At 38.2% G+C, this 25734-nt stretch overlaps 1 protein-coding gene across 3 annotated transcripts in view; it reads right to left on the bottom strand.

Moving 5' to 3' along the window:
* Positions 1–5970, bottom strand: part of TNPO1 (transportin 1) — a 69541-nt gene extending 63571 nt beyond the window's left edge. Inside the window, exon 1 of one of the 3 annotated variants that reach the window (XR_012578310.1) lies at positions 5807–5969. The gene's annotated coding sequence lies outside the window, so the exon portion shown is untranslated. Of the gene's footprint in view, positions 1–5806 lie in introns of all 3 variants that reach the window. The other 2 variants (XM_074533681.1, XM_074533683.1) reach the window with 2 other exon arrangements.
* Between the last annotated feature and the right edge of the window lie 19764 nt (positions 5971–25734).

Here is a 25734-nt window from a genome sequence, read left to right on the forward strand (position 1 = left end):
TGTATAATAAATAGTTTTCTCTATTTAACACTTACAGAAAATGTGAACAGGATAGCTGAACTTCACTAAGGTAAACATTTGTTTGTCTTCTTTCAGACCTACCTATAACAGGGATGAAGTAATTAATCTACATACTACTGTTGCAATGGAGTAATCAATTTTTTTATCTTACATTGGTATCATCTTCTGGAGGACCCAAGGATTAAATTGCAATGAAAATATTACACTATATCTAACTGCTCTGAACTTGAGGTACCTCTTTGTAAGCTCCACAGAAGACACTAGAAGGGATGTTGCAGAGCTCAGAACCATGTACTACAGCACCTTTTCTAGAATTCCTTCTGACATATAATATTTTATCAGCGATATCAAATTCTCAAATTAATTTTTAATGTCTTACTTTCTTATTTATCACTTTATCACACTCAATTCTAAGACTTAGGATTTTTGCTATTATCTCTGATAAAACAAGATCAAGAAGAAAATATGAAGAAAAAAATATTATTTTCTATTATTGTTCTTCCTACTTGTAAAATTTTAGAACCAAATATATAGAAATACCTCCTTTTATTTGCAAAAATACCAAGTCAGTTTATGAATAATTCACTGGCCAACATTTAAAATTTCCACCACATTTTAGGTCCAACTTGTATGCCCTCATACAATTCAGAACAGTTATTTGTTTCTGGGGTATACTATTTCTCCTATGCTCCAAGAAATAATTTCGGTTAAGAAATTGTCCTTATGTTAAATTAAATTGGCACTATTACCCAAAGCAGGACTACAAAGAGATCGTCAACAGGCAGCCTCTGCTATCTCATTTAACCTTAAAAAAAATAAAATAAAAAAAAAGAGAGAGAATCACACCCCAAAATGGAGCCAAAATTGTCAAAGCCTCACTATGATCCATTAGCTGTGTTACGTAGAACAAAAGATACAAGGTAAGGACAGTATTCACAATGATTGGTAATTCTCAATCTCATGTGCTGATACAAAAATTCATATTATTAACTATTAAAAATATTTAAAATATTAAAAATGCATCTTCAAATACTATATTAATTTTCTTATATCTAGAATAAATATTTCTTTTTAAAACATTATGCAACAATAGCTGAGAATAAAAATAGAACCAACAAACAAAACAATCCACCCAACAGCTGAACTCAGCGGTGTTTACATTCAAGACTAACCTAGAATTTCCTCATCAGCATCATCTTTTTCATCCCGCATCTGAAAGACTACAACTGCAAGTAGCAACCAAAACACAGCATACCTTGAGATGCACAATGCAAATGAGGAATGCTTTGAATACTGCCAATTGTGCTGTATTTGATTTTTGTTTGCTATTTTGATTCTGTGTAATCACCAAGAAATTAAGAGAACCACTGGAATGGACAATCCTTGAGATAGGATTCCTTGCTAAACAGAAAAACATACTACCATCACAGATTGTAAAATATATGGCAAGTACACATTCACTCAGAAAACGAACAGAATTATCTCCTGAGGGAATTGGGATTTCCAGAAGCAAAAAACTGTGAAGTTACAGTGTGTTACCCACTTTTTAGTGGAGAATCAGAAGGAGACTATACCAAGTCTTCTACAGATACATGGAAGATTTTGGAAGGAGGGGTGTCTGAAGTCATTTGTTAATGTAATCAAATGACCAAATAAATTTTTACTTACAGGAGGTTAAAAAATGTTAAGACAGGAAGGTATCTGAAATATATTTGCACTTAGGGCATATGTACTCTCTGTGTTACAGAGAATAATGAAACAAAATTACGTTTTTTCAAACCAACCATTTCCCCTCATCAACTGACCTACTTCCATTTCCTTTTCAAGGAGCTCCAAAAGTATCTCTGCTCCAGACACTAATGTGGAGTCTGTTTTCTCACATGACAGCAAAGAATGCAATTACATGAATCTTGTGTTCTTGTTAATATGATTCCCATTTGTTCAAAAGCTCTCATTCAAAGCTTGTCTTGTTTGGTTTTAACTACTTTTCATGGGCCAGATTCAACAACTGAAGTTTCTGCCTCCTATGCAAAATTCATCTATTTGCATTACATTTAATGGACTGCAGTCACTCATGATTTCCAAAGACATGGCTTGGGGCCTGTCTGCACAAGAAAAAATAATTTATTTCAATTTAAGTTTGGCTTTTTTTCCTGATAAATTGACTCAAGCAAAACTGATGTAAAACAGACTGAAATATCTGTTTGGATTTTTGCACTGATTTAGCTTATCTAGTAGAAGCAGCAATGTGTGCTTTTTAGTCTCTGATGAAAATTACTCTGGCCTTTCCATGCTTGTTTGCTACTGATTTTTCTTCCTCGCCTATAAAAAAAGTGGCCAAAGTGTAGCACAAATGCCACTTATGACTGTTTGAAAACTTAAATGAGCCACAGATTCTGGGTCTCACTGCTCCTATACAGCCAGCACAGCAATGGCCCCCTGGCCTCTGTAAAACCCAAGGAAACAGTTCGGAACTACTGCAGCCACCACCCACACTCCACACACAATTAATACCTCTGCTGTCCCCACACAGAGTGCACTTCCGGTTCACGACAGAGGAAGGGGACCACAACTGGTAAAGTAGGAAGAACAGGATTAAGGAGGTACATGAATGCAGGGGAAGCCAAGGTTCCACTTTTCCTTCTGGAAGTGAAGGTTGTTGACATAGGTATGTGGAAGAGAAATTATGTGACTGAAGTCTGAAATAAAGAATAAACTTTTATGGGTGCAAGAAAAGCTTAAATATGAGCATTGGACTGCAATCCTAGTTTGAATGATAGGAACATGCAGTAGGGAAGGTGGGAGAAGGAGCCATAGATGAGGCTGTGGTTTGGCATGGTTGGAAAAGCATGACCCTGGATGCCAGAAGTAACTGACGATGATCATATACCCACTAGGATTGGGAATGTCTGGTCTGTACTATCACACCATCATTCCTGCAAGTATGTTCTTTTTTAATTATAAGACACTAAAATTTCTTGCATCTTTGTACCACCAGCTATCTATTTTCTATTCTTTGACAAAAACATTTTGTCTTGTCTTTTCTTCTTTCATATATAGAACTGACCTAATATTTATACTAACGCACTTAGTAGAAGGCTCACCATAAGCAGCACATTTTCAGTGTTTAAGGGTATCTCACAATGACTTGTAGAAAATACTCTACAAAATTAAATTACTTAATAGGAGAATAATTTAAAAGTATGATTCTGTTCTATAGTCAAGGTTTAAAAACCAAAAATTTTCTTTAAACACAAATTTTATTTGATTTTATGCCTTGAGATTTGACTCACATAGACAAGGACATACACACTAAATGCAGACGTATACACAAACTCAAAATTTCAAATGCATTCAGTACATGGGAAATTAACAAACAATTGTTTTTAAATTGTTTAAATTTCACTCTGGAGCCTGGTTTGGAAAAGAAAACCCCCTAAAGGTTAAAAGTGATATTTGGAGGTTCATTTCATATTGTTACTAAAAATAGCCATATTCCAAGGCATCCATGTATACATGCATAAATATGAACAGTGTTTTATCATGTACATGATAGGTCAGATACATAAACCAAACAGTGGATCTATACAACTATATCTCTTTCAATGAGACATTTAAAATAATTTCAGTATGACTTGCATAATATAGCTATATTAGTATCTTTCTGTATATGAATATATTATTATTTATATATGTACAATACATGCAATAAAAACCTTGTATAGTATATATCTGAAATCTATCAATGTATATAGAAAAGCTAACTCAATTATCCAAATCAATACTGTAAAACAGTGAGTGGAAAGCAGTGGATTCAGTGATTGAAACATACTACTGTTACATGTAGTTAAATACTTGTAGAATATGGAACCAAGTTAATGGGTAAAATTTATTTCTGTGATCAAAACTGATCACAACATATTAAGGCATGAAAGTAATGGAAAAGCAGTCCTAGCCTTTCAAACACAAAACAAAGAAAATATCTTCCCTATTTCATGTTACCAGCACAACTTGATAATAACGCACTGATTAGTGCATATCAAGTTCATAAAACTGTTGCAAAACTTTTTATGACAAAAACCTTTTTTATGACTCTGACAACATTGGATCCATGACAGAAGATCTTTATTATTAAGACATTTAAAAGATAAAATATCAGTCTCTATTTCAGCCCTGATCTTTAACTGGAAAGATTCTGAACATCAGCTTTGACGGAGGAGGATTATACTTGGCCTTCCCTCCACTCTCATTTGTAGCCATAGCATCTTGGTGTGCCTGAAGTATGAACAGGATATACTCCACCACAGCTCTGCCAGTCTGCTGAACAGTTCTGTGCATACCTATCACCTGACTATAAGAGGTTTCAGGCCCCATCCCTGAAGCTAAAAATTAGGCACACATATCTGCTTTATTGAATATCCACATACCAGGACTTCTATACTGGATTCTAAATAAATATAATGGAAAAGCATGTCACACAATCCAGTAAAAGTCTACATTCATAAAGCAGCTGTGCTTGCACCTGTATTAGTCAATGAAACGTGTCATCGCCTGTATCCAACAGTAATCACAGTCCTTAGTCAATATTAATTCTAACCTAAGCTCTCCTCCTTTAACACAGTCAATGAACTGCTTTTGTAATCTGTCTCTACACCATCACAACTATTCTTTTGTCTTATCCTGCTTTGAGTATAAGCTAGCTAAATCTTGAAAAATGCATTCTTAAGTAATTTTGATCATACGGAAACTATTCTTCCCAACTGTAGGCACCTTTCCTCCATCCTCCCACATACCACTCAAAAATAGCTACAGTTCACACAGCAGATGTAGAATGAAGACTTATGGGCTCAGCTTCCAATTCTATCAAAGGCTCCTTTTAAGAGTTTGGGTATATGTCTATTTTTTTTCTATTCAGTTACTAATTTCCAGAAGGAACAAAGTCAATTTTTATTCAATGTGGGTTGTAAGGATTTAACCACCCCTTTGATGTATTCGAATGCCACATTAAGGACTACTTAACTATGCAAGAGGACAAGCAAACAGGTTAAGAAGCCGAGGTGGCCTGAATTCATCGCAGAACAATCCTCACAGTAGTAGGAGAGTTTCTCAGGTCTTGAGCAGAAAGTCAAGTGAGAGGAATTGTAACCTTCACAGCAAGGAGACAAATATCTTGCAGACTAATCAACCCAGAAAGCGCTCCTGTCCTCTGTACAGTCGCCCCACGGAAGGTTCACAAGTTCCACTTGTCAATTTCCACTGAGTGCCTAAATTAACGATCTTCCCATACAAACGACAGTACTAGACAATCACGAGATTTCTCGCCTCTCTAATTCTTCGGAACGAAAATTTAAAACCCCGCCTAGGCAAATCTGTACAGCAGGGACCCTACACACGCCAGAAAACACGGTAGGAAAGAGCACCACGTTCCTCTATTCTGAAGCGACTTTCACTTTCTGGCACAATGCTGCGGAGACGGCGCCAGCCGTGACACCGGGAGGAGCCGGCGGAAAGGGGGGCCTGGAGGGGGTATTTTGGGGGTCTGCCCGGATCCTCAGCTTCCAGCCGCTGCCTGCCCCGTATCTCCATCCATCCATCCATCCATCCATCCATCCATCCATCCATCCATGCCCGGTACGAGCGGCAGAGGCAGCCCACGGCCAAGTCCCCACGGCTCCCAGCCCAACAGCACCGCGGAGGCCCCTGACATCGGCCGGGGCACGAGGCGGTGCAGGCGACTACCGGGGATGGGAGGTCCCACCCCGCCCCTCACAACCCGGACACGTACCCACACCATCCCAGAGCCCGGCGGCAGGGGAGTGGCGAGGGAGCGGCCCGACCTCTCCCTCCACAGCTCCGCGCGGCGCCGCTCCGGCCCCCGAAATGGCTGAACAAAGGGAACCTCGCTCGGCCGCCGCCGCCCCTCGATTGGCCGCGGGGCGGGGCCGGGGGCGGGGGCGCCGCTGCCCCGCTCACCCTGGCAACGGCGGGCGGGATGGAGCGGCGCTGAAATGGCCGCCCGGCCCCGCCTGGCCCTCACGGTCCCCCAGCGCTAACGGGCTCCTCCCAGGAATCCTTTCCCTGGGCTAAGCAAGGCTCCCCAGGCCGGCCCCCTCACGCCCGCAGCCCTCCGGCCGCAGCTGCTCTACAGGAAGTGTCTGACGCATGAGCCAAAAAAAAAGAACAGAAAATAATATATGAGGCTGACGGTAAAGGTACCGTATCCTGGCTTTCATCTTAGGCAGGTAATGCAAGTGCATACGCAGGGTCTTCCCAATGGATTGAGTGAACGGATTGTGAGCAGCCCTCTGGAAAAGGACTTGGCGGTACTGGTGTATGAAAAGCAGGACTTGATCTGGCAAGGTGCATTTGCAGCCCAGAACGAGAATTGCATATTGGGCTGCATCAAAAATCATGAGGCCTGCAGGTTGAAGAAGATGATTCTTCCCCTCTGGCTTTTATATCCAGCTCTGGAGCCCTCATGCCAGAAAGGCATGGACCTGTTGGAACAGGTCCAGAGGAGAGTACTCCCAACCCAAACCACTGTATTCTATAATTCTTTGATGTGTGGCTAGTTGTTGTGGCAAGAAGACCACTGCACATTTGTTCATGGCTGTGAGCACCCCAACAAGTTACAGTAGCAATCTCTAATTGTGCTGCAGTCCTATCTCCTTGACTGTAACCATTAGCTACTTTTTTATTAAACAGTGAAAGCTGATAATTTTCACCCAATTTCTAAAGCTTATTGACCATTTAGAAAAGCATGTTCTTGATACAAACTTTGCTTATGGTCCTGTTGTGTGTCTTCTGCTCTTGGAACTCATGGTCTTCTCTCAATCCTCATTAAAACAATCCTCTCAGTCTGCCTCTTTGACATACACATACCCTTCCATGACCCCACATACTACTGTGATTGCACAACACTGAAAGTTTTCACAGTGTCTTCCATAAACGGGGCTTCCCAGCCACTTGTCTAAGTCAGCACTCAAATGTTGCTGCACAAGTTCAGCTCTAGTATTGCACCCCACTATGTTTCCTAATTATTGCAGAGGAAAACCTGAAAACACAACTGGTCTGAACACCAGAATTTTATACTCATAACACATTCATTGTCTATTACTCCAACAGTTACCTCAGTTTGTTTGTTTCCATAAGATCTGTTTGGTAATCTTGCAAACATTAACTCTTCAGTACTATGTACTAAAGGAAGATCTCGTGCAGGAAGATCTGTTATATGCACATTCAAAATGCTTCTTCCCTCTATCGAAGATCCTGCCCACAGTCAAGTTAAATACTAGTTGTTTTCTTGAATAATATTTTACTGTGTATTGTTCTGAGCAGATTGTAGTACAGTTATATACTGAATTGTGATTTAAACCTTAATACTTACGCCTGCAACAATCACTGTAAATTCATTATCTCATAATAAAATCTCTGAGCCAACAGTGGGGCTGTATCTTCTGAAGTTCAGCCTTCCTGAGTACAGAACATATGGCTTACTTACACCTTTGTCAGCAATCTGCTGGCAAAGTCCTGGCCTGTTTTCCTTCTGAAGAGATTCTGTGTGATCATGGTCTGCCTGGATGCCCAATCCTCTGCTATTCTCTTTCTGATAGTTTTCAACATGTTAGTCAGCTGCAGTCAAATCTAACTGACACATGAGGGTCTCCAAAAGATAACAAAGTCCAAGTCTTGAGATAAAACAGGAGGGAGCCATGTACAGAAGAGGGGCTGTGCTTATGAGGAAATGTTGGAACTGATCAAAGGAAGGGATAGTTTCTGCCTGTTTGATATCCTGCCAGTTCATCAGTACCAACATACTGGTTGGTCCAGCCCACACACATAATTTAAAATGAGAGTTGCAATACTGTTTCTGGCCCAGCTGTCTGCCCAAAGATGTGGGAGTGAGTTCGTGGTAACAAGATTTATTTGGTATGGAGAGGAGAGCTACAAATACTCAAATTGTGGTGCGTGTTCTGGTACCTGGAACAGCTATTTTAAACCATAGTGCAAGAAAGCTACAAAAGCAGCATAGTCAACTACTCAAGTATTCCTCTTAAGGGGACAGAGAAGTCTCTGTGGTCACACTGCCGTTGTACATCACAATCTCCAATTGCCAAACTGGTTTTTTGCTGGCATAATTAAAATTTTCCAGGTCCAGTGTGTCCGTCCAGTGGCTAGAGAAATGGAAGAATGAAAGATGAAATCTACCTTTGCCTGACTTTACCCACATTTAAGATAAATTTGAATTACTAACTTCTTGACAACTTTCTGAAGATTTCTTTGTTTAAATAAAATGAAATATTAGAAAAAAGCAATGCATTTTCAGTTAGCTATACTTCATTGAAATGGATTTTCAGACATGATGCACTGGTCTGCTGTACTTAAGGCAATTAAACTATAATCTATGCATCCATTTTATTCTAGTGATAGATTATGGCAGAGTATGTTTAAATAGTTTTGCTTTCTATGCACACTTGGAAGAAATCATCTGTGATAAGCATCTTCCATACAAAAGAAGGTGGTCCATTTCAGTTGCTGATTATGTTCTGTCAACAAAACATGAAGGAAACAGGTTATTGCAAAATTAGCTTTGTCTCCATGGCACTGAAGTCTTTTGGCAGGGTGAGGTATGTGGCTATTAGATGCAACCTAGTCATGATAGCACATAGCAAGCCAGAGCTAATTTATCTCTTTTCTGAGTATACTAATTTTGACTGAGAAAGCCAAAAGTCTGTGCTAAACAATTCCTAAATTTATTTGAAAGTAGCTTAATCCTACATTGCGCTGATAATGCATTATACAGACATACATTTAATTTTTTTTAAATTTTAGACTGCAAGTCTGTCTGTGCGACTGCAAATTGGTGTTTAGGAGCGTACTTTGGAATTTTCACTATAATTTGTTATAATTTTTCAGGTGATCTATCATTATCAGGTGGTTTTTGAGCACCTGATTTTTCTTGACAGGATCAAACATGGAGATTCATCATTTAAAAGCATGGAGACACATAATTCCTTAGTAATAAAGGAAACTGTACAGTTCCCATGAAAATTTGCCCTCCAGCTTACAAAGAATGACTTAATTGAATTTTTGAGTTGTTGTACAGGGGAATCAGAAACAACTTGAGGTGCTCTACAGGTGCTCTACAGATAATGTGTCCTGTAATTTTTCCAATTTTGTCTTCCCTTTATAAGTAAGCATAAGGCTAGGATTGAATAAAACCTAGAAATTAATGTAAAAGTGTTTTGGTATTTGCATGAGCTTGCAATTTTGAAAGATGCAGTGAAACAGGTATAACTGCCAAATACATATCAGTGAGAAACAAATTTACATAGTCATGGACCATGTTTTAATGCTAATATCACTGTTCTGTTGATCATCAAAACCAAGAGGATGTTTTTATCTTCTAACATGCATCAAGTTAGGAGAGCAGGACTGTGAGCCTTATTCAGTCAGAGGTGGACAAGAACCTGGCTTTGAGCACTATGTTTGGATTTGGTGTCACAATGAAGATCTGTGACATGTGGAAATGGACAAAATACCACCAAGTTTTTTGGTGGTTTCTCAAAATGGCCACTTGACAGCAGTTTTACCTGCAGTTTTACCTCTACTTAGATGGGAAAACAAGTCCAGCATTTGTTGTGGTCTTTCTTGGTTATCTTGCCCAGTTAAGTATGCTCATGGACTCTGATGTCTGATTAATGTACTGTAGTACTGAAATTACTTAATATGTTTAGAGGTGAAGGCTGGGCATCTAATGTGGTAAAATGAGTGACTCTCCACAAAATATGAAGAAAAGGCATTTTTGCATATTCTTCCTTATATTGTGATGTTTCATACCTTGTTAGGTCTAATAATAGAACTATTTCTTCTGGAAACCTGACACTTTATCTCAAGATGAATTTGAAAAGAGTATGAATTTACCTTTTTTTTTTTCAATCAGTGTCCAGCTGCTGTACACTTTTTGTCCTTTAGTTTCTGACACTTTTCCCAAAGTATCCAATGATTGTGCTACTGCTGAAGTTCTGTGGGCACTTTACAAAGGCCCTTTCTGACAGCAAAATGAAGAAGTGCTACCTAGTGTTGCACCTCTAGACAGTGGAGACAAAATACTGTAGGGAAATGTGTGTTCCATACCAGTGTGAGTGGTGCTAAATTTTGTCTCCAAGGCTTCCTTATATCCTGGGTGTTGGAGGGTGAGAGAGAGGGAGGGTGAGAGGGAGGAAGGAGGGAGGGAGAGAGGAGGGAGGGAGGGAGGCTGGGAGGCAGGAAGGCAGAGAGTGGCGGAAGGAAGGAAGTGGCGGAAGGAAGTGGCGGAAGGAAGTGGCGGAAGTGGCGGAAGTGGCGGAAGTGGCGGAAGTGGCGGAAGTGGCGGAAGGAAGGAAGGAAGGAAGGAAGGAAGGAAGGAAGTGGCGGAAGGAAGGAAGGAAGTGGCGGAAGGAAGGAAGGAAGTGGCGGAAGGAAGGAAGTGGCGGAAGGAAGTGGCGGAAGGAAGTGGCGGAAGGAAGGAAGGAAGTGGCGGAAGGAAGGAAGGAAGGAAGGAAGTGGCGGAAGGAAGGAAGTGGTGGAAGGAAGGAAGGAAGGAAGGAAGGAAGGAAGGAAGGAAGGAAGGAAGGAAGGAAGGAAGGAAGGAAGGAAGGAAGGAAGGAAGGAAGGAAGGAAGGAAGGAAGGAAGGAAGGAAGGAAGGAAGGAAGGAAGGAAGGAAGGAAGGAAGGAAGGAAGGAAGGAAGGAAGTGGCGGAAGGAAGTGGCGGAAGGAAGGAAGGAAGGAAGGAAGTGGCGGAAGGAAGTGGCGGAAGGAAGGAAGGAAGGAAGGAAGTGGCGGAAGGAAGTGGCGGAAGGAAGGAAGTGGCGGAAGGAAGGAAGTGGCGGAAGGAAGGAAGTGGCGGAAGGAAGGAAGGAAGGAAGGAAGTGGCGGAAGGAAGGAAGGAAGGAAGGAAGTGGCGGAAGTGGCGGAAGTGGCGGAAGTGGCGGAAGTGGCGGAAGTGGCGGAAGGAAGGAAGGAAGGAAGGAAGGAAGGAAGGAAGGAAGGAAGGAAGGAAGGAAGGAAGTGGCGGAAGGAAGTGGCGGAAGGAAGTGGCGGAAGGAAGGAAGGAAGGAAGTGGCGGAAGGAAGGAAGTGGTGGAAGGAAGTGGCGGAAGGAAGGAAGTGGCGGAAGGAAGGAAGTGGCGGAAGGAAGGAAGTGGCGGAAGGAAGGAAGTGGCGGAAGGAAGGAAGGAAGTGGCGGAAGGAAGGAAGGAAGGAAGGAAGGAAGTGGCGGAAGGAAGGAAGGAAGGAAGGAAGGAAGGAAGGAAGGAAGGAAGGAAGGAAGGAAGGAAGGAAGTGGCGGAAGGAAGTGGCGGAAGGAAGGAAGGAAGGAAGGAAGGAAGGAAGGAAGGAAGGAAGGAAGGAAGGAAGGAAGGAAGGAAGGAAGGAAGGAAGGAAGGAAGGAAGGAAGGAAGGAAGGAAGGAAGGAAGTGGCAGAAGGAAGGAAGTGGCGGAAGGAAGGAAGTGGCGGAAGGAAGGAAGTGGCGGAAGGAAGTGGCGGAAGGAAGGAAGTGGCGGAAGGAAGGAAGTGGCGGAAGGAAGTGGCGGAAGGAAGTGGCGGAAGGAAGGAAGGAAGGAAGGAAGGAAGGAAGGAAGGAAGGAAGGAAGGAAGGAAGGAAGGAAGGAAGGAAGGAAGGAAGGAAGGAAGGAAGGAAGGAAGGAAGGAAGGAAGGAAGGAAGGAAGGAAGGAAGTGGCGGAAGGAAGTGGCGGAAGGAAGGAAGGAAGGAAGTGGCGGAAGGAAGGAAGTGGCGGAAGGAAGTGGCGGAAGGAAGTGGCGGAAGGAAGTGGCGGAAGGAAGTGGCGGAAGGAAGTGGCGGAAGGAAGGAAGGAAGGAAGGAAGGAAGGAAGGAAGGAAGGAAGGAAGGAAGGAAGGAAGGAAGGAATATTTAAGTAGTAAATTAAAATATATATATATTCATGTACAGTTAATTCCTATCATAAAATAAAGCAGGATTTGTTCAACAATATGCAATTTACATATTTTGGAAGCATTATATGTGGGGACAAATTAAGAAGATACTCTTGGCCATGATCTTGTCACTAAATGTGAGAAATACAGGATTAACCAGCTTTGCTGGTCAGACAGAAATAACAAATTACCTAATTGATTTAATAGGCATGATTAATTCATATCATAGACAAAATTTTGAATTTTCAGTATGTGCAGTTACAAACTTAAGTTTTTCCTGGTTTGCAAGAATCTGAAAATATTAGTGCTATTTTGCCTGTTGAAAGAGTATTTCTTTTTTGCGAGTATCATGAACTACCTTTATCCTTATGGGGACTTACTGTTAAGAGAATTTACATACCAATTTTTTGTGTTTGTGTCATTGCTTGTAGGAATTTGATCATTTTTTTAGCTAAAAGTATTTTTTCAACTACATACTGGAAAGATGGTGTTTAATGTTAGCTGTTGAGATATTTTTCAACTTAGTTTCTATTTTGTACCCCTACAAAGGATTAAGCTGTTTTCCTAAAGGTTTTGCTTCACAATTGAAGATAAATTTAGCAGTAGCAACTAAAGCTGTTATTGCCTGAAGCAATCTACACCAGCTATTTCTCTGAGATTAGTCATAGCATGCCAAGTACACATTAAGTGGAATTTAAAATATAAATGTTCTGGAATAAATGTCAAATTGTATTGATTATAATGTGTTTAAACTTTAAAACAAATTAAATATATGCTTTAAAGCATATATTTCATTGTGCTGGCTGAAGGTCAGAAGGATTGAAAACTGCCATGTTAAATAAATGAATGGGAAAAAATTGTGAAGCAGGCCATCAACACATAAATCAAGGTCATTAGCAGTTGCAGACAAAAGAACTGTTATCTTCTGTCTAAGTACCTTTTTTAAACAGAAAATTCTTTATGAACATTTTCTGAAATCTTCATGCTGTTCTTGGTTGGCTACTGAAGTTTTTTCAATGGAAGACTGAAACCTTTGATTCATGTTTCATAAAGTTAGTTTGTCCATCTGGAAATGGCAGGAATTCTGAGGAGAAATCCTTGGAGATATTTGAAGGACCTGAATGAGCTGCATGAAGAATGTAATCTGTTGTCACTGTGACTTTATTTTCCAACTACTTTGCCATGAGCATAGAATAGTAGAACCAGCAGAAAAGATGTAAGTGCTTACAGGTCAAAGATTTGTTTTGCGGGGATGACAAAATTTACAGAGTGCTGTACAGACACAGGCATAGTCCTCTTGCTTTTGTCTTTACCAGGAGTGGAGGTAACAGCAGTAAGAGTGCTGAAAGCACCTTTTCCTCATTTCAGGATCAATGCCAGTGGCTACATTAACCAATGGTAAAGATCGGGATATGAGTTATCTCCAAGGTGGTTGGGCTAGAGATTGAAAGAAAATATTATGAGAGGTTAGGGATTAGCTAATTTGAGAAAGATGAAAAAAATAATAGAAAATAACTAGAGTTAATTAGTGAAGATGTCAGGTAGGTGTCTAAGATTTATGAGCAGTGAAGCTGGGAATAACTGGGAATAAGGACTCAGAGAAAAGGAAAAGAAGTATTGCCAGGTCTCTAATTTTCCTTTTACTTTACTTTCTTGTGATAAAGAGTTCTATAACTTAATTTGTTACTTCTTGATTACCATTTTTATGAATTGTTAGAACCTAAGCCTAAAAAGAGCTTAATTTCAACAGACTTCAACAACAAGACTATTAATCTTCAGTGTTTTTATTTGCTAGTTTGGGTCAAGTTTGGTAGGATTTTCTCATATTTTCAGTTACTTGCATGGGATGATTTAAGTGTTAAATTCAGAATGATGATGCATGACAACTACAAATTCAGAAATATTTAAATTACTGATTTTGACAATTGGATGTCAACTTAATGGAAAACTGCATAGAAAATGGAGATCTTCTGTGAGATTTTGAGAGGTTGCTTATTTTAATGCCCATTTCTATAATTATTCAAGATAATGGCTATGGTAACAACAGGAACCAAAAATTATTATGCCTCAATTAAGTTTAGTTGAAGATGCCCCTGCTCATTGCAGGAGGGTTGGACAGGATGACTTTTAAAGGTCCCTTCCAATCCAAACTATTCCATGATTCTGTGATTCTTTGAAAGCACCATTTTGCAAATGATGAAGTATGGAGTATACTTGGTGAAGTCATTTTGGCCTGGAGAAGCAGCCTGGGTGTTGTGGCATTTGCTCCTCAGACAGGTGTGCTGGGGAGCCTGGGCAAACCTGTCGGCAGTGCTGATCCTGCCTGCCTGCCTGGTCAGCCTGGCTGGTGAGAGTTCTCCTAGCACCAGCAGTACAGCCGGCAGGGAAAAGCACAGGTGGTTACAGGAATGGGATGCTGAGTGAGTGCTCTGGAATGCCACTATTTTTTTAATGAGACTCTTTGACTAAAAGATTTGGGAAAAGAGTGGCCTAGAAATTGCAGAGGTTACTGGTTTGTGTGATAACTGGAAGTCCCACACACAGTGCACTGTCTTTGGCATCTAGAGTGAATACCAAACACTTTAAAAATTATCAGAGGTATTTTCAAGGTTCTGGATACAAGAGATACCCAAGGACACAACCGTATGTGCTCCTAAATGTTCTGATAAAAATACATACTTGCAGTATTTTTCTCAAGTAATATAATAATTTTATTTCTTTCTCAGAACTCCGCTGAATTAATTTTCATTTAATGAATGAAACTCAAACCATAAAATTCTATCTGTAGACAGGTCAGCTACATTTGTGCCAGGTTTCACACAGCTGTCATTTGTCTGTCCTCTCACACATTATGCTGCATTAAGAACAAATACAATTACTGAACCATTAGGATACATGATCCCAAGTACTTAGCCATGATGACATAAAAATAGAGAAATCAGTTGTTTGCATTCCAGTATGTCATGTTTGCAAATAACTTTGTACTAAAAGATAAAATGATGACATGGCATGACATGTAACTTTCAATAAGTATATTAACTATATTATCAAATCTCCCAGTATTATAAACAAACTTAAGTTGCTTTTATCTTCTGTTTAAATTGTTGGGGGTTTTTTTGTTATGCTTACAAATATAAAGAAGATAATATATGTGTTTCACAATTGCAATTTAAAATATGTTACAGCATTCAAGTCACAGCTAGGTCTAGACAGTCAGGAAAGTTGCATAGTAAATACAAAATTATGACATAGTCCCTAAATATTCTGACTTCATCAAAGGCATTGGCACCATTCCCATATTTTATGTCGTACCAGGATTTAATTCAGTGCCCAATGTAGATCAAAAGGCCAAATACTTGAATTTTTCAAGGGCATCAAGTTTTTAAACATGGGAATATCCACCTAGATATAATCATGATGTCAAGTATTTATACAATTCTTATGTTTAAGTCAGAAAAATAATTCCAAAAGAACTCTGTGTCATCACAGTACTCAAACCATCAAACCATCTTTGATAAGTCTAATAGCATCTCTTTAGCAAGATAAAATCACTGTGATTGAAAAGCATCACTCTCTTTTCTTCCCAGTAAAAATGACGGTTGAAACGCAGAATTAAAATCTGCTTTAAAGAAAGAAGACAGAATTATGAACATGTTAGGCATGAGGGAAAAAAATATTTCTCTCTCTCTAAGCCCCCAAAAGAAAGAATGAGTAATTTGACAAAAGTTCACTTGAATATTGGAACTTTGTCAAAGGACAAGCATTGCTGGAAAGCATTCCAGTAAAAGCTATCAACGTTCTTGCTGAGGAAACATGTTTGGAAATAGATTTACTGACCTTTCCCTTGCAAAATATCTTTTTATAAAATATCATAGTACTTAACAGATGTTAACCAAGCTAAGTTAATTTGCAATATATGAGACATTAAGTTTGGTTGAATGGCAGCAGAGCTCTTGATTTGAAATGTATTTCATCATGATTTCCGGAGGCATTCGGACTGCTGTCCAGAACCATTCCAGAGATTACTGAGGACATTTGTTGCACAATCTCCCTTGAACTCACGGTGGAAGCTGGAAAGCAATGATAATTTCACTGTTTGCGAACAAATTGTGCCTGATCATATTGTAGATATAAAAGGAAGGGTGGAGGCTACACGATAGCTTTTCATTCCCTATGCATATATTCGGACATTTAATATGGCTGGTTTTCACTTCCATCTCAAAGGTAAAGGAGTGAGGAGGACATGGCAGCTGTGGTCCTATTCCATCTGCCTTTTCAATGCCTCTGAGAACCTGGACTTTGGAAAGAATACTTCCAGGAAGACACACAAATGCCCACAGGGTGGTATTTCATTCTGCACACTTTCCTTGGAGATGTGGGAGCTGAGGAAAGGAATGTGCCCCATCAGGGATGAAAGTCAGCTGTCTGTATCTTTCAATCTTCATAGCACTGTTATTAGATAATGTTTTTATTTACAAAAGAGAAAATCTATATGCTTAATCTATTCTTATGCAATGTCTGTGGCTCTCTTTCACTGGCCTACAGTAAAAGGCTCCCATGACCTTCATCGAGTACTATTTTCTAATCTTGGTTGTTGAAAGGAAGAGCAGCCACAGTGGGCAACATTTTAGAATACTGGAATTTTTGTTTTTGCTAAAAATAAATATAAGCATAAAAAAATTAGCCCCTAACATTTCTAGTTTGAAATCTTTCAATGCTGTGAAAACATATTTTTCTTCTCCAAGTTGCTATCATAGTAGTTTTAAGTCCCAAGCAGTTTTCTGTTCTTTAAGAAGATTCTTTAGGTGTCTTGAGATATTTTTTTCATGTCTCATCCCTTGTCATATTCAGATTGTGAATTTAGTTTATATGTAGATCCTCTTGTTATAAGGGGAGCTTGTAGTAATTTTGCCTAAGACTCTATCGATTTCCTGGCATTACTGCAAACTCTTTCCTACAGACTTTGACAGACTTCTGGCGCCTCTCTAATTTTCATGTGACCTTTTTTCCCTTTTTTTGCACAATTTAACATTACATTTTTAATGCCACATCTTTGTTTTTGCTGGCTTACATTGTTCCTTCCCTATATGTCTGTGATCAGTTATGATGACCCCATGGATCATCAGTGGTTTCATGTTGGAAATAGTTTCCCTAGACATCAGCTTGCTACAGAGCTCAACTGGCAGTGTGCTTACTCCATAGGAAATACTACATTCTAGTGAACCTATTTGTTTCTCTGCACAGAGAGGGGAGCATTCTTTCCACCTGTCATCTTAAATCGAATTTATAGTCATCAAATATAAATATATTCACTTCCCTTGCAATTATAAATGAAATAGGTACTGAAGTTTCTTCTCACAAGATTTGCATTACTGTCCACTTGGAGAAGGGCTTCTTTTTCTTTCTTTAAAACCTATGCTTAGAATTTTCTTCATAGATATAGTTTTTCAAGTTTGCTTTCCCATGTTTGTAACTTTGTACTACATTCTTTCTGAAAAATAATAAAAACCTCCTCAATATACCAATTAGAAAAAAAATATTATAAACCAGAAAATCTGTTTAGGTACAGTAAGTCAATTTAATATGTTTCATTCATTCCTTTGGTATGCTTAATTTTAGAACTGATGAAGTGAATAATTTGCTGTCAAGAGAAGAAGCATATGGCTATGGCAGTTCTAGGTGAGAAAAATTTAATTTCTGAATACATAACAGCATATGATTCCATATAACCTACAGAAATGGCTTTATTCTGGAGATATGTTTCAAATCTTAATGTATTTCATAGATAGAATAGTTGATGTTGGAAGGCAGTTCTAGAAGTCATCTGGTACAACCTCTGCTCAAGCAGAGTCACATAGAGTTGGTTTCCTGGGACCATGTGCAGATGGCGTTTGACAATCCCCAAGGATGGAGATTCCGCTACTTCTCTGGGCAACCTGGGCCACTGCTCAGTCATTCTCACAGTAAAGAGAGTTGTTCCTTACATTCGTAGGAATCTTCTCTGGCTCTGCCTTTGGTCCTGTCACTGAGCACCACTGGAAAGAGCCTGGACACCTCTTCCCTTCCTTCAGGTATTTATATACATACATTGATGACATTGCCCTTGAGCATTCTCTTCTCCCCTCATCACTTTCACATCCCTTCTCTGGCAGTACTTCTAATACAGCCCAGGGTATCATTAGCCTTCCTTGCAGCAATGTCTTTACATACAAATCACATTCTTGTACTATTTTGTTTTTTTTTATAAGATATTTGCTTGTAGAAAATTAGTTTCCTTTCCCCTCCAGCATTTAAAATATTCTTTTTGTTATTCCTGTGCTTTTCTCAGGGACAATGTAACGATAGTAATTTTTCTAAAAAAAAAACATAAACAGGATTTACTTCACTCTTTAACCTGTAGTATATAATTAGAGATAGTTTCCAAGTAATACCCCAACTCTAGTACATCAGTTTTGTAGTTCAGCACAGCTAATAATTTCCCAGAACAAGATCTATAAATTAATTACTATTGACATGCAGAATTTAGTGTTGAAGTTCATACAGTGCTGTGGAAACTTGTGGCAAGGTAAAACTGACTTTATCAGATCTATCTGCACTTTATAATTACAAAGCTGAGGATGCTTTATTCATATCTGTCACCAAGTTTTAGCCACTGTCTTTTCTTGTTCCAGTGTTTTCCATTATTTAACAATTACAATATGACACCTGGCAGATGCTATTTGTGTTTATATTTTTGTTCTTTGCCTCTACCACTGAGAGCAGTAAGAGTCTTAGTGCTTGTATGCCATTTGTCCTTCAACGAAGGCAGCTGATGTACATTCTTCCCCCACTTAGATAAAGAGCAGTTTAATGAGATTTATGTGCTGTTTCTGGTAAGAGGCCAGTGGCTGATTAGTGAACTAGCAGTATACTGACCTCTTCCTTTAACCTGCTTTATATTCACTGCATGTTGACCTACTAGTGTAAAGCTTAGAGCCAAATATTTAATGATGTGTGGATTATTCCACACCCAAATTTTCACTCACAAGTACTGTTATGCATGCAGCAGGCTTACTGACTGTTATTTGATAGCCTCAGTTCATCATTGAAACAGAATATGTAAACAAAAATGCAAATTGCGTAGAGATTCTGTGCCTCACATTCTAGACTTTACATATTTTGAAGTACTTTTAAAAATATTCTGATAATTAAAATTTCTTAAGCCATTTTTTCTTTAAGCACTTAAGCATAACTTGAAAAACATATAGTGCATTTGGATTATTCTTCACATGATGAATCATACCTATGCTATTTTTTTCATATTTGCAAGACAAATTTCAGAGGAATACCAGAATCTTTTTAAAGCCATTAAACTGATATTTTGACTTGACTTGTATTAAGTAATGGGTGGAAAAGGGTTACGGTGGAACACATCCAAAAAAATTCTGCTCTAAATCTAACTATGGTGGAATGTAACAGTTGCTGCCTTCGTGTCACTGCTATTTGCTGATGCAGCTCTGTGCAGTTGAATCACCACAAGGGAGACATTTCAAGAGCTCGGTATTCAAACATCTCTTGGATGAAATCCATAAAAGAGTGGACATGAGCTGAGTAATAAATCCTGCAGACATGTATGCTGGTGCCATAAAATGGTATCACTAATCCTATCCAGAGTAGAAATTAAAATATCACAGTGGTAGTCTGCCAATACTTTTCCTTTTAATAAAAATTCTAATCATGAAAACAAGAAAGTAAGAGATGATAGAAATTTTTATATAACAATGATGTTCTCTTTCCAGTTAATAGTATATCACAATGGTGAAATATATGACTGCCTTTCTCCCTGTAAAAGCGGAAATGTAAATATATGGCAGTGAAGTCCAGGCCATTAAGACTTTTATGCATGGAAGCCATCATGAAAGATCCTGCTTATATCCCTTGATGTGCTGGCATTCTCCAATTCCGTAGTAGAATCTAACAGCTTGTAGTATACACTGCAAATTGAAGGCTCTTTACTTATTAAAGTCTGCATAAGATTTTCAAGCTTAAACAGCTAGAAAATTGCAGGCTGATTTTTGCAAGGCTATGAGCCAAAAAACTTAAGTTTTCAGGCTTGATTATAATGGACAAATAACTCAGAATTTCGTGACCACAGGCTATTACAGGAGCAAATCCTGAATCACCTCTGACCCGCTCAGTCTCTCCCAGGACTTTTGAGGTTCTCTGACAGTTGTTGTCTTTGACAGAGTACTTCCTAAAGATGACATCTGAGTATGTCAAAATTATTTTGCCAAAAACACAAGTACCATGCCAATTAAAACAAATAGTAGAGAAAATCTTCTAGTGGTAGATATGCAAATAGTAATTAGATTGCATTAGAAATAGTGAAATAATGAATAAATCACACACAGATAAGTTACAAATAGCAAGTAGTTTCGAAGCATGTCCAGAAGAGCTTTCAAGTTGACTCCATTTATGCGTTTCTCTATTAACCTTGCTAGCCCAGAGACTTTGGGCCCAATTATTTGGGCAGGAGGTATACATTTTCCTTCACATGGAGTATTTAATGATGAAGAACGGAAAGATATTATTTTCATATATTTTCATGTCATTCAACTGTCTCTTCTGAGTGGTTCCATTGATTTCATAATTGTTTCATTGTAAATCTGAGTGAACTAAATTTGACCTTCATATCTAAGTCAGTATTTTCATGTAGTTCCTTTTGTTGGTTGAGGTCCCATACTGCACAGTCACAGCAGCATTAAACATCTCTGTGCTTCCATTTCATAGTACATATCCTGTTTAAAGAAGTGATGTTAGCAATACCATTGTTACATGGATTGTTTTCCTAGTGATGAGTGCAAGGAAATTGTATAGTTAATTTTGAAGGTGTGTTTCAATTATTTTCCAGTCCCTTATTAAAAAGGTAATTCCTGTTACATGATAGGTGCAAAATGAGTTTCAATATCTGTGTGTGTAAATGTTATGTGCACAGTGAAGAACTCTGTCTTCATCACAATTTCATCAAGTAATTTCCTCCCCAGAAGAGGAATCAGTGAATTTTGCACTCAGCTGCTGCAGAATAAAATTTTTTTTATGAGCCAGACTTCTTGGAGAATCCCTTGAAATGGACTTGCTTCATCTGGTCAGAGCATGAGATCTTTTGGAAGGGTCGTTTTGGTTCACAAGATTTCCAAAGGAGTTCTTTGCCTTAATAACATTTTTGATCCATTACACTGAATTTCACATAACTGGGGAAATGCTGGAGCCTTTTTCTATTCTATATTCCAAGGAGAATCAAATCTCCAACTTGCCAAGAAAAAATGAAGTTGGCTTTGTTAGAAGTGTTGGAAGAATGTTGTAGGAGGGAAAAATGGTCATGATAAAGACATATTTGAAATTCACTTGGGAATGCAAAGGGTAATAAGAGCAAAACCCCTATACCAAGACTACTCAGTATAGTCCGTGCAAAACCTTTTAAAAATTTGAGCTTTCTTTTTATGCTTCACTGTACTATTGATCCAATCCACACTAAAATACATCATGACTTAAATAGATGTAGGCCAACATTTGTTATCTTGACTTAATAATAGCTTTTGTAGAAATCTAATTGATTTTTAATTTGTAACACACCTACATTTCACAGGAGTAATCACGTAATCCTGATGATCTGGAGATAATCTGTTGATGACCCTAACCCAGACTGCACTGTGTTATGCTCTGTGCTTCTGTCCATTCATGAAGCTATTTTTAACAATGTAATTAAGAGAACAGTCTTTACTATAAATAAAAAGGCACAGCTCCACATCAGAATTTGAAAGAAAAATTATACTGGTAATAAATTAATAAAATAAAGGCTAAAAATAGCCTATCAGGAAAGCCAGATGACAGCAACATATGATGCCTTTTATTTATGACAGAGCACCTTGTCCTACTTTATCATTTAAAAAATGCTTATTTAAGCATCGTTTTCTTACTTAATGATTCTTATAACTTTTGAGTCAGTAAAGAGAATGTTTGGCCATGGGATAAGAAATAGCTTCACTTTCTAAAGATTAACTTGTTTCAGTACATATGAACACATTGACCTAATTGCTTGGATAGATTTTAGCCCCTAATAATGGAATGAATGAGATTTATAATCTAAAAGTAACTTTTTAAACTCTTTTTAGGAACATTGTAATAGACATAAAAATGTAAAGAAAAAGAAGAACCACCATTTGTTTAATATAAGAAATATGCATTATTTTTTACATAAAGAAATTGCAATTAAATACCTAATTTATCCTTCTAAGTACTCTGCTGTTTCCCTGCAAGTAAATATATGATATCTCTCATCAAATCTGACAAATTTGTTCTCTGGTTTGTTTCTTAGGACAATAGTTCAACTGTTTTTCAAGAAGTCTGAGACACTAAAAATGATGTTTGGATTTGCAAATTCCTAAATATATTTTGGAAATCAATATAATAAAAATACCATGAAAATTTAGGATGCAGTTTACCTGAATACTGACATAATTTTATGACATAAAATAGCATATAATTCCAATTATTAATTTGAGGGTATAAAATTGCAGTGTTGATAATGTCATTAATTGTTTGCTGAAATGGTAAATGTTTTTAAGAGCATTTTTTCCCTAATTGTAGCTATCTGGTAATTAATGAGGCAACCAAAGGAAGCTTGTATACTAAAATGACCCAGTAATTATTAAAATTATAATTTAGTATCTTCTGCAGGAGTTTCTTGGGAGTATAAAAAGGAAAAAGCTGTTTTAGACAAATTGGCAAATTGATTTTTTTTTTCCAGTTACTTTGCTTAAAAAGTTTACATTGGCTCTGTGCTAAGGGATTATTTGAGGCTTTGGAGCAATCAGGAATGAGCTGATGAGGTTTTGAATGAAACCATAATGAAAATTTTAAAGTTATGGACCATTCAACTGTGGGATGTTCCATCTGAAAATAAATGGTTGGCAATAATATCAGACAGACTGTGACAGAGGTGTACATAATTACATTGACTCAATAGAACAAAAAGATATATATTTGCATTACTGGAAGAAAGAGACACCAGAGATTGACTAAGTCTACAGGTATAGTTAGTTTCCTATAAAATTATTTCCACTTCTCTTCCTTTTCCTCATACATACCTATGCCCAGTCTACCTCCTTCATGTATCTCCTGTATTCTCTCTGTCCTTTGCAACTTCAAGAGGTCAATTCTGAGGCATGCTATATGAAACATAATGCTGGGAAAACCATCCTACAAAAGGGTTCCCAAAATATCCCAAAAATCACAAATAAGAGTGCCGAAGAGCACAGAAAGTATGGTTTGTGAAAGAAAAGGAGGTACTGTTTCAAATGGTGGGTATTTAGGAGGCTAGCTTCCAATAGTAAATATCTCTATTTGCAATAACCAGAATAGCAAATCCAAATTCTATTTCGTTACAGCTAACACACCCAAGCTGGGAAAATTAATTCTGTAGGAATGTCAACAATGACACATTGATGGTGCATGCCAGTAGTGTGAATTTTCACTTCCTCTTCATGTACAGGGTTGCGTTACATAAGATGGCTAGAAGAGGAAGACTTATTTTTCAGCCTTCACTCTATTCTCAGCACTAAACTGGCTTTGTTAGACTCTATTTATAAATCATAGGACTTCTTTGGGTTTATTAGTCTTTTGTTTGAGGGAGCAACTTGAACATTTGCAAGACACATGACTTTTATCTATTCAAATTAAGGAAGAAAGAATTAGCCTAACCCTGGCTATAGCTGTTTAAATCATTAGTCAGGCAAGTTTGTCTCATGCTGGATAAATGCCATTCTGATCCCAGGACTTGTTCTCACATGGACTTGCTCTTCTCCTTTGAAGAGAGGTTAGGGTATTCAGTGAAGAAAAAATGCATAAGGCTCTGGTCTCTTATACCCACTGTAACAAGAATTTTATTCACTGTATTTCACTTTATTCACTGCTTTAAGAATTCACAGCTTGATGGACAAGGATCTGTACAATTAAGTGAGGGAGAACAGAAAGCAGGTAAAATGAAAGGATCTATTATTTGACATGCAGGGTTGCTTTCAAAAACTTCTTGGAAGCTAATTTTGTTCTAGAGACCCTGCAAAAACTGTGCTCACTGCCAAGTAAAAGCCTGCTTGCTCACTTGGTGCCAGAATTACCACCCTTATCAACCTTCTTCTCTCACTCTGTTAGTCTCTTTCTCACCAAAAATGTGTGAAACGGTTGAAAAGACAGTGAAGGGTAATAGCTGCTGCAGCAACTAGGGATCTCTTTCTACTACCATTTTAGGATTTTGATCTTTGATGGTGATGAAAGGCATCTCAACTTCCACTCTGTCTTGATGACTACAAGGTGTATTATAAAACATGTTTGTTCAGACAATTCCATGGCCTGTCAAAAATCACATTTAGTTTCACATTGTGTCTGATGCCCCAGATTGACTCCTTTGGCTACACTGAGTTTATGTAAAAAAAGGAATGAGTGAAAGCACTCACTACAGACAATGTTTTCAGAATTTTATTTTCAACATGGAAAATGTAACACTATTACCTACTTGCTGTTGCAGGAAAATATTTTTATATGAGCAGACATGGCTCAGTAGGACAAGGGATCTCCAGAAGCCAGTAGGTAAAGAAATGGAGAAATTTGCCCCTTTCAAAGATTTTGTGCAGTTAAATTTTAAAAAAGCCTAATATGCAGACCTGGTACTCAAGATTGTTACAGACCGGTGAAGTGACACTGGTACTCTGATCATCTCTTATCTGTCTAAAACATGAAAAGTATGTGTGAATTTTTGGAATTGGGACTCCGAAGAAATCTTCCTGCCCACAAAACCCCAAACCAAACCAAACACATAAAAACAAACAAAAAAACTACCAAACCCTAAACCACAGGAAAAGAAAAAAGAGTTTAAAAAGTTTATTTTATTGTGGCTTGCCTGTGGTGTGCAGAGAAGCTTCTCTGAAGTAAACATGCTCTCTTGTGCTCTGAAATTACCAGCTGTGAAGTGGGAAACTCCATGATGCCACAGAAACTAACCCCACACACCTGTTTCCTCTGCTGAGATTGAAAAGCTTACCTGTACTTTACTGTGAGAATGAATGTTTGTCTTAGCTGTTTTTTTCTTAGAAGGAATGGGCTATGTGTACTGTAGAGTTAGACCTGCCACTACAGTTGCCATTGACTATGTGTGCTGGAATGTATTGACTATAAGATATATGTACTCTATCTTTTATTTTGTTTTCTTAAAATAAGTTACTTTTTAGTAACTTATTTCCACTTGATGCATTAAAAATATATATGCTCTGGGAATAATAAAAAAACCCCACTAATTCAAGCATCTCATAAAAAAGTATTAAATATCAAATACCAAATAAGGAAGTGTCTATCCTTAGTTTTTAGGGTGAGCCTGTAACTCCTGAATGCACTTCAGTTTTGTTTGTTTAAGCCATTGCTTAAGTTGGCCATACTCCACAGAATTTCTTTGAATGTAAAATGTATTTTGTTCTATCTCTTAATAGATTTCTTAAGGAAATAAATCTGTAATCTGTAATCCTCACAGTCCGTGAGTTCAGCACTTTCTGAAGTACAAGTACACACTATTCACAGCTACAATCAAACCCATGGTGCACACTGTGGCATTAGTACTAAACAGAAGGGCCTTCCCACTGAAAAGCTGTTGCAAGCAGGCTTAGGCAGACTGTTCATCTATCCATTCCTTTACTGTCGTGTGTGTCATGCAAAAGTGACACAACAACTTGTTAACAGGCATAATATCACT

Source organism: Zonotrichia albicollis, chromosome Z (assembly GCF_047830755.1).
Source record: "Zonotrichia albicollis isolate bZonAlb1 chromosome Z, bZonAlb1.hap1, whole genome shotgun sequence".
In the NCBI taxonomy this organism is placed as follows: Eukaryota; Metazoa; Chordata; class Aves; order Passeriformes; family Passerellidae; genus Zonotrichia; species Zonotrichia albicollis.